We start from the raw sequence: 8,578 nt of genomic DNA, 5'->3' as shown, positions 1-8,578 counted from the left end.
CAAGCTCATTGTCCAGTTATGATTCCATTAGATTTTGTCTTTTGAGGTAGCAGAATGCTCAACTTCTCCAGCTGTGCTTCTATTTCCATTCTGTTTGGTAGCATGTTGTGGCAATGTTATAAAGAGAGTATTGCTTACGACAGCACATGGGTTAATATAGTCATTCTGAATAATTTAGGTGTGGAAGGGATGTTGGATCCAGAGGATAGGCCTGTATTGTAGCAGTTTAAACAGAGGTAGTTATGAGGAATCTGCCGTCAGGCGAGAATGTTTTACCATCAAGGCAGAATAAGGCCTTGGTGTGAAGCTTATGGTTAAAAATGTGGTTGTTTAAGCCAGCTCTGAAGGGTAAAGATATTCTTCAATCAATATAATGTGATAAAGGGCTAACTGCTGTGAGGTAAAAATGTATGCACAACTACAAATACATGTGAGCTGTGAATAGTGTGCTAAGATGTAACCTTATTACTCATTAAAGATAAAATAGTCCTAAGCTTATGCGTTAGTGATGAGAGAGCGGACCTGGCCCTCTTCAAGAATTTTTTTGGGAGCAGAGAGCCCAAATCACTCTACTGAGAAAAGGAAGGCTCCAGCTGAAATGTTCACCCCTGCCATGCCCTGGTATTTTCTCCCATTCTGGGCCAGCGGTTCTTTAACTCACGTTTTACTGAATTACTCTGTGGGGCTGGACTGGCATGCGGTTCACCCACAATGCCAGAGGGCACAAGGCCACTGCAGAGCAGACATCCACCTCCTGCTGTGTTCTGCCAGCCCTTTGCGCAGGGCTTGGGCCACTCTTTTTGGCGTCGGGTAATGCCCTCAGCATTACACAGGCATGAGAGGAGACCTGGGCCTGTGGTACCTGCCTCAGCTGAAGCATCAAGTCCTCAGAAGCAAATAAAAGATGGCAAAGTGGAACCCTAAGTTCTCAGTCTGTGGATGAAATGTGTTTCTTCCCTTGGTGTGACTCTCTTCTAAAACAGCCTTGCAAATGTCTGTTGCGTGTGGGAGGGTTGCATGCATTCTTTCCTTCCACAGAGCCCTTTTGGGGAATTTTTAAGTCAGAGGGTTTGTGTCACAACAGAGCCCCTCACAGAAGAAAATTTATTTTTCAACAAAGCAAATGCCTAAAAACATATCTTAGCTACTTCCTCTTCTTTATCTTGGTGACTGCGAAAAAAGCATTCCTATCTTATTGCAGCTGCTTCTCTGCTGGGGGGATTAAAAAAAAAAAAGTCGTGAAAAACAGGGATTCATCCTGATAGTTCTCTGCTTTGGGGATCTTCCTTAATTTTTGTCTGTGGTTGGTTGTCAGTGGGCTGCTGGCACTCCTTTCTGGATCTCCTCTGTTGGAAGGAGTGTGTGCCTGCAGAGATCTCAGCTGCCTGATGGGCCAAGAACCCCCAGCTTGCTGCTCGGCTGAGGTGGCGGGGACACAAACCGATCCCCGGGCACAAACCGATCCCTGGCCCTGGAGTACAGGCTGGCTCTCCCCTCTCTTGTTGCATGGTAGCTGGTGGGGAAGTGGCCATTTCCATCAGCCAGTCCTGCTGAAAAGGAGTAAGAGCGTGGGTTTATACGTGACTTGTAGCCATGGTGGTAAGCAGTTCATGCACATGTGTCTGTATGGGGGTGCTCTGCCCATTTATTTGGTTTTATATAAACAGTCCTCTTGATGTACTGAGGGCATAAACACAAGGGCAAAGGCTGTTGGTGAAGCACAGTCCCAGTGTTGCTGCACAGTGACCATCACGTTAACCAGAAAAAAAATGTCTCAACAAGCAGGCTGGGTGTGCAGGGCTTCCCCTCACTTGCTCTGCTGGGGCCATGGCGGTGGCCACAGCTGCCTTGTGAGCAGCCTTCGCTGGTGCCCAAGCATCCTGGCTTCAGGGAAGGGCACGCAGGGCCTGGAGTAATGCCAGGCTTGGTGCCTGAGGGAGGACCTCGTGCCTAGCCTGGCGAGATTTGCATGGAAAGGCTCACTGCAGCTGCTGCCAGGAATGCAATTTATAAATCAGGAATCAAAGTTTCCTTGTGGTCCTTTGCTTAAGTGCTTAACATATGCTGTGGTAACTGGTTTTCCCTTTCATTATTTGGTCATGGTGGGTTTTCTTCCTTTTCTTTCCTGTATTTTCAGTTTCTGGAATGCCAGAAGCTGAATGTCAGGGTGCCACACAAGGGCAGGTGGTGGGGATGGTCCCCATGAGGCCGGCAGGGCAGGGGCTGGCAGCCAGGGGAAGGGCGCTGGGGGCACTGGGGCAGCCCCAGACATCAGGCACTGCCCTGGGGAGGGATCAAGGACAGGCTGGGATATGGGCCTGCTGTGGTGTCACTGGGGCAGAGGCTGACATGGGGTCCTGGGCTGTGGGTGGGTGGGGGAAGCCCAGGGGCAGGCAGGGACAGCCAGGCCTGCGGGTGCCCTCAGGGCCTGGATGCTGGATGCTCAGGATTTTTGTCCTGCATATTTTGAAAGTACATGTATTTTCGCCACAGTTAAACAGGCACCCTGATATTCTGGGGGTGTGAAGCATGGTGTAGAATTCAGTTATTGCTGCATTATTGAATTAAAAAAAAAAAAAAAACACAACCAAACAAACCCCAGTCTCTTATCACTTAAGAAAAATGTAGCTGAAATACAATTCCTTCCCTTAGATTTATACAGAAGACCTCTCCCCATGAACCCACTGTAGCTGGCAAAATCCCCCATGCCCAGGTCTGCAGAACCTTGTGAAAAATATCATGGGGGATGCAGAGTGCTGCCATCCATCTTGGTGGTGCATTTCTTCAGAAATGAAACAATGAACATGTAATTTTCAGCATTATTCATTCGTTTTCATCTTATGATTCTAACAGAAGTGAGTAGCACAAGGATTTTATCCCCAAACCCCTCTCCACAATTCAAAACCAATTCCTATGTAAGCCACATTGTTAAAAAGCTGGTCTTTATTTTCCCTGCAACTTTGGCTTCTCCCTTTGGCATACTGCGTGGGGATCGTGTGTACCAGTCCTTGCTATTACATGCAAAAGCAGAATAAAGTTGAGGTATGCTGGTGCCTAGTGAAGGAATAGGAGGTATGTGTCTCTTGGGAGGAATAGTGATAAAAAATTTTGGTTTTATTTTTCAAGTAATGAAATATGCTGGCATTATAAAGTTGCCAAATCTTAGGAGAGATAGGAAAGAGAAAGGGTATCGCATACACTACATACACTACGTCTTGTCCACCAGTCTTTTTGTTATTTTTTTGTAACAGTGCATACTTCTAAAAAGCTCAACCCTGGATTCCAAGGCCATATTTTATAGCAACAATACTCTATAGCTCAGCATCAATCTTTTTTTTAAAAAATATATGAATGTTTTCCAGTTGCTTCCTATAAAAATGTTCAGTCCAGTCAGCTATCTCTGAACTCCCCTACGCACACATACACAAATGATTCAGGCTATTTTACTGGTCAGCTTTCACCAATGTAATTGCTTTCTTATGGAAATATTCACACCCTGAAGTGCAGTTCCCAAGTTTTATAGCACACAGAGCATTCCCATTTTCAGTATTGTCAGGTAATTTCTTCTTGGTCTAAACCTATTCTTGTTATAATTAACATTGTTAGTAATACAAACATTGGGGGATTTTGGTAAGGGAAAAGTTCCAAGGTAATATTATACACAATATATCTAGATTTAATAAATGGAGAGTTTACATTCACCTAAAAGTCCACAGCAGTAAAGATGTGGAAATTGTTTGAATGCATTTAATAATTGAATTGTATTAATTTAGACTTACTTGGGGTTTCCCAACCCCTGTTAACATGTCTGTGTTTCTTACAATTAATGTATATAACTCCACCATGCTCTGGTGAGAGAAAGAATAGCTTGAACTTTCATATCACAGAAGGGAAGATGGGACACCAAGAGGTGGCTGAGACAGGATTTTGCAGTGCTTAGTTTTTGTCCTAGCAGGACATCCAGCAGGCAGATGCCTTGCACCATAGGATGGGGGCTACTACAGAGAATTAGGTTGTTGATCTTCACTTGAAAGGCTGCTATTAAGGGAACCTGCTCAGGTAAGTATTTAGAGAGAAGCTCCTTATTCTCTAAAGATGCCTTTTCAAACTCTGCATAGTAGTAAAATCCATTTTCTGCTGCCTGGTGAGGCTACCTGCATGTCTGAACTGAAGAGCTGGCTGGTTCCAGGTCAGCTCTCAGCTGTATGAGGGCCTGCTACTGCCAGAAAGGACTGGATTAGAGCCCAGCCCCTGTCTGGGCTATGGAGATGCCTTTGACACTCATCTCCTAGTCGTCAAATTCTGCTAAACAATTTTCAGAAACTTTCAGGTAGAAATGATGGCTGATATACTGGCAACAAGAAAACCCAAATGTGAACACTGAATCTTAATTAAAAGCATCCCAGCATCATCTCTGTGTGTGTGTTTTTTCAAGTGGACTTCAAAAAAGTAGATTCTTCTTGTCTAAAATCTTTTCAACCATATGTTGGAGCTCAATGTAAGGCCTTGCATGTCCCTCTGGTACAGCTATTTCTGACACAACTGGAAAAAATCAATACTTGTGTTTATAAGGTCTGTGAGCTGCTGAGCCCCCTTTTGCTCCCCTGGCATCTCAGGGGAGGCTCTCAACTCCTCAGAAACACTGGACTTCTCTTCAAAGCTCTGTGTCGTAACCTTAAAATGCCTCCAGCATTCTGGGGGGCTCCAAGCAGCTTTAGTAATTTCCATTAGTAAGTTAGGTTTTTTTAGCATTATAGTTTAGTTTGGAAACCATCTGCAAGTAATCATGACCTTTTGTCTAGCTGTATCACCTTGTACTGGGCAGGCTGGAGATAGAAATAATTACATGTACCAGAAGCCAACTCTGTAAATGAAAAAACCCACCAGCATCACCACAAGCAAAACAACCATTGTCCATTATTTTCCCTTGTAGCTATCAAAATTAAGTTGAACAGAATCCATGACTTCTGAATGAACAGCTCTTTTCAAAACAGAAATTTCCTGAATTTTGCCAAGTTTCCTCTTGTCTCATAGGAGCTGGCTTCAGTGGTTGAGCCCAGTGATACCACATGCTGCATTCAGCCGTCTTGAAATGACCTTCAGATATAAAAGCAAGCAGTGGGTGTATGGGGGGTGGAAGGTCAGGAGGTGCAGGGATGGCTTGGAAGGAGAGGGATGCAGAAAGAAGGGAAGGGTTGTAGTGCAAACAGAGGAGGTCTCTAGGAATAGTTTCAGTCTTGAACCTGCAATAAGTCATCTTTGTCAGAGTGAGGGTGGGTTTGCATGCTCTTGTACTGGCAGTGCCTGGGAGCTGAATCATGCTGTTCATCACCCTTTATCCTGCAAGGAACGGTATGAGTCCTGGTTGGTTTTGTTGAAAGGAGGTGATGTCTGTGCCTGATCAGGAGCCCTTGTATAAAATGAGTGTGCTGAACTTCTTAGAAACAGACATTTTGCAGTGACGAAATTTATTGTGATTGTCCCTTTAAAGCACCACACAGCTGATGTAAAGGGTTTGGCCATTCAACTTCTGTTTCAATTAGTCCCCAATGCATCTTACACTGCATGCTTCCTTTTCCTATTTTAGCACTAAAAATGCACATGGCTGCAGGTGTGATGGCACTAACAGGTTGATGGTACTAACAGGCTAACAGGTACTAACAGGCAGGTGTGATGGTACTAACAGGCTTTAACTGCCCTGACCACCCTCACCTGGGAGTCCACACACACACTCTCACCAGGGGCTCTGCTTGAGCTCAGCCCAGGGCCTTTACTCTTTTCCTGAGATGGGCTACAAGAGTGGCTGCTCTTAGTCCTCTTCTTGAGTTATGGGGATTTCTTGGGCTGCTCTCTGACCTGGTGTGCACTTTGTCTGATGGGAGCTGTTGCCGTTGCCACTCTGCTTCACTCACAGTGAGTTCCTCTGTTTCACTTATTATGATAAACCTCATCTTTGCAAGCATTTCCTGATATGATCATGAACTTTCCTGTTATAGAGGAGCACTTCCCAGAGATGTGTAAAGTGATTGCATGCTTGGGAATATATTCTTTGTACAACATGTGAGTTAATAGCATAATTAACTTGGTCTGGAGACTATAGCTGCTTGATGGCTCAACTGCTAGAGAACACAGATGTGACATTGATACTTATGAGGAATTAACGATGCTCTGGGTTTTAAAATAAAATTATGAAATGTGTTGATGTGTAACTTCCAGAAATAATCAGTCTACAGGCTTTGAGACCAATGATCAGTTACTGGGAGATTTTCTTGTGTTCCTTTACTGATTTCAGCCTCCATGGATAAAGCCTTTACCAATGACCAGTTCACTTGAAATAGCTTATTGGTGTCATATCTCTGTAGAATGAGTAAATATCCAATTTGGGCAAGCAAGCTGGCATTGTAGTAGTCATAAAATTGAACCCATATTGGCTATATCCTCAGGGACTCCAGGTGGTAAATATGATCATTGCAGGAGGAAGAGTGGAGGTCTCCCCTGGCAGAGAGTCTATAAAAGTCAGGTGGTTGACAGGTGGGACATCACTATGGGGTCTGCACAGTCACTGCGGGGGGTGTTGAATGTGCAAGAAATACACTTTGCAGAAAGAACACTTTTGATCTTCTTTCAACTTAATTACTACTGAAATGCAGATGGGAAAACGTCATAACATCCTGGGGTTTGGTTGTGAACAGGTTAAGGGGGCTGGGAGTCCCACTCCTCAAGTCGAGGAGAAAACAGGGATATTTAACCAGTCTGTACTGAAGCACGCAGAACTGCAGTTTCTAGGCTGTAGGAAGACTTGTGATTAAATTTGTCTCCTTTATGTTTAACAACCTGAGAAATGATGAAGGAGGCAAGCCAGCTGTGGCGGATTGGTGATTGGATACATGACTGAGGGAAGAAGCAGCTGGCTGCTAATGGGTGTAAGCAGATGTTAGCAGAACAGGAGCAAGAATGCCAGTCAAGGAGTATATATAGTAAGAGGTACTATAGCAATATATAATGAACTTACTGGGCTTTGGCTTAAGCTGTCTGAAGTGTTTACGTGGAAAACAGACATTACTTTCCATAGGGTCACAGTGCCAGACAGGACTTTTATGAAGCAAGCAACAGGGCAGAGAAATACATAATAGCTCAATGGGTCAGGAGAGAGTTGCAGAGCAGTTGCATGGACATGATAAATAGAAAAGATGGAATTACTGCTTTGGGTGGCTCTAAGGCTGCAGATACAGATTCAGGGGTTTAGCCTGATCAGGGGGTATTGGGCACTGCTCTGCCTCCTAGAAGAATAGGTTTTTCACCCGTAGAGTGCCTCAGGTTAATGAGGGAAGCAGGATGTGATTAGAATTTAATGTGCAAGTTTTAGGCATCTAAATGGTGATTCATTAATAGCTGCAAAGGAAGATGGATATATTTTGTACTGTAAATGCAGTTAGATGTTCTCACTTCAGGAACCTCCCCTAACACATTTGATTAGTCTGAAGAGGGAAAATATGCTCCCTGTGCATGGTACTGTTATTGTTCTGGTTGGTGAAGCAGCCTCCACCGTAAAACACATCAAATGGGACTCCAGGCTGCTGTGCTAAAAATAGCTGTGTACTGCTTAGTGACTGCAGCATAGAAATGTATACACCAATAGCGCTTATGAACATTGAATTCTTGGTTAAAGGAGATGTATGGGCATGTGCTTGGCAGAAGTGATGCTCTGAACAATTAAAACCTGTGGTGAGCTTTCTAGAGCATAGTAATCCTTTTTCCCAGGTGGGAAAAAAAGTTTCCCACCTGGCTGTTGCCCCACTTCAAGAAGTGGTGAAACAGAATTTCTGCTTAGATCAGGATTTGAGGTGTCTCTGCTCCACACACTCCTGCATGGTATTTAGATAACCAAGCTATTCCCAAGTAAGTCACCTCTAAATTAGTGTCAGTACAAGGCTTGTAGCTACCAGGTCACCCAGTGTAGATGCACTACCTTTCATGTACCACCTTGCAAATTTAAGGTAAGGCCTATTATATCTCTCTCTAGATCCAGCACAACCATTTAAACCTTTTGAAGGGCAAGAGCCTGGGAGAAAGGATGTGACATGCAATGAACAATACTGATTTCTTAGGGCCTTTTCCTTTGACTAAGATCTGTTGCCTAAGCTTATGTAGTAAATATTAAGCCCTTTCTAGGACTCTTTTGGACCAGGATTCCAAGTCCTTATTCCATTTAATCTGCAGAGCTGTGGAGTGTCTTGTGATCCATTGCAACTGTAATTACCAATAACCTTTCCCATACTCTGGGTAGATGCTATACGGAATTCCTTGTTCAGAAGCCAAGTCAAGACACTCAAATGCAGGACTAATGTTAAATGTTAAAAGTGAGGCAATTACTATGCTTGTTTTCATTTTACTCTGTTAATGTCAGTGATGCTTAATCTTGAGATGACACTGGAATCTGATCTAAGATAAATATTTTATGTTTAGCTCAGCTGCCTAAACACGTACGAATATAGGCATGCAAACTTTTTTTAAGAGGCAAAATTTGTAGGGATTTATGTTTTAAGAGCAACTGATATGAATGGGGGGAGAAAAGGTG

Source organism: Phalacrocorax carbo, chromosome 2, assembly GCF_963921805.1.
Source record: "Phalacrocorax carbo chromosome 2, bPhaCar2.1, whole genome shotgun sequence".
In the NCBI taxonomy this organism is placed as follows: domain Eukaryota; kingdom Metazoa; phylum Chordata; class Aves; order Suliformes; family Phalacrocoracidae; genus Phalacrocorax; species Phalacrocorax carbo.
The sequence above is the reverse complement of the archived record's forward strand: the minus strand, read 5'-3'. Positions refer to the sequence as shown.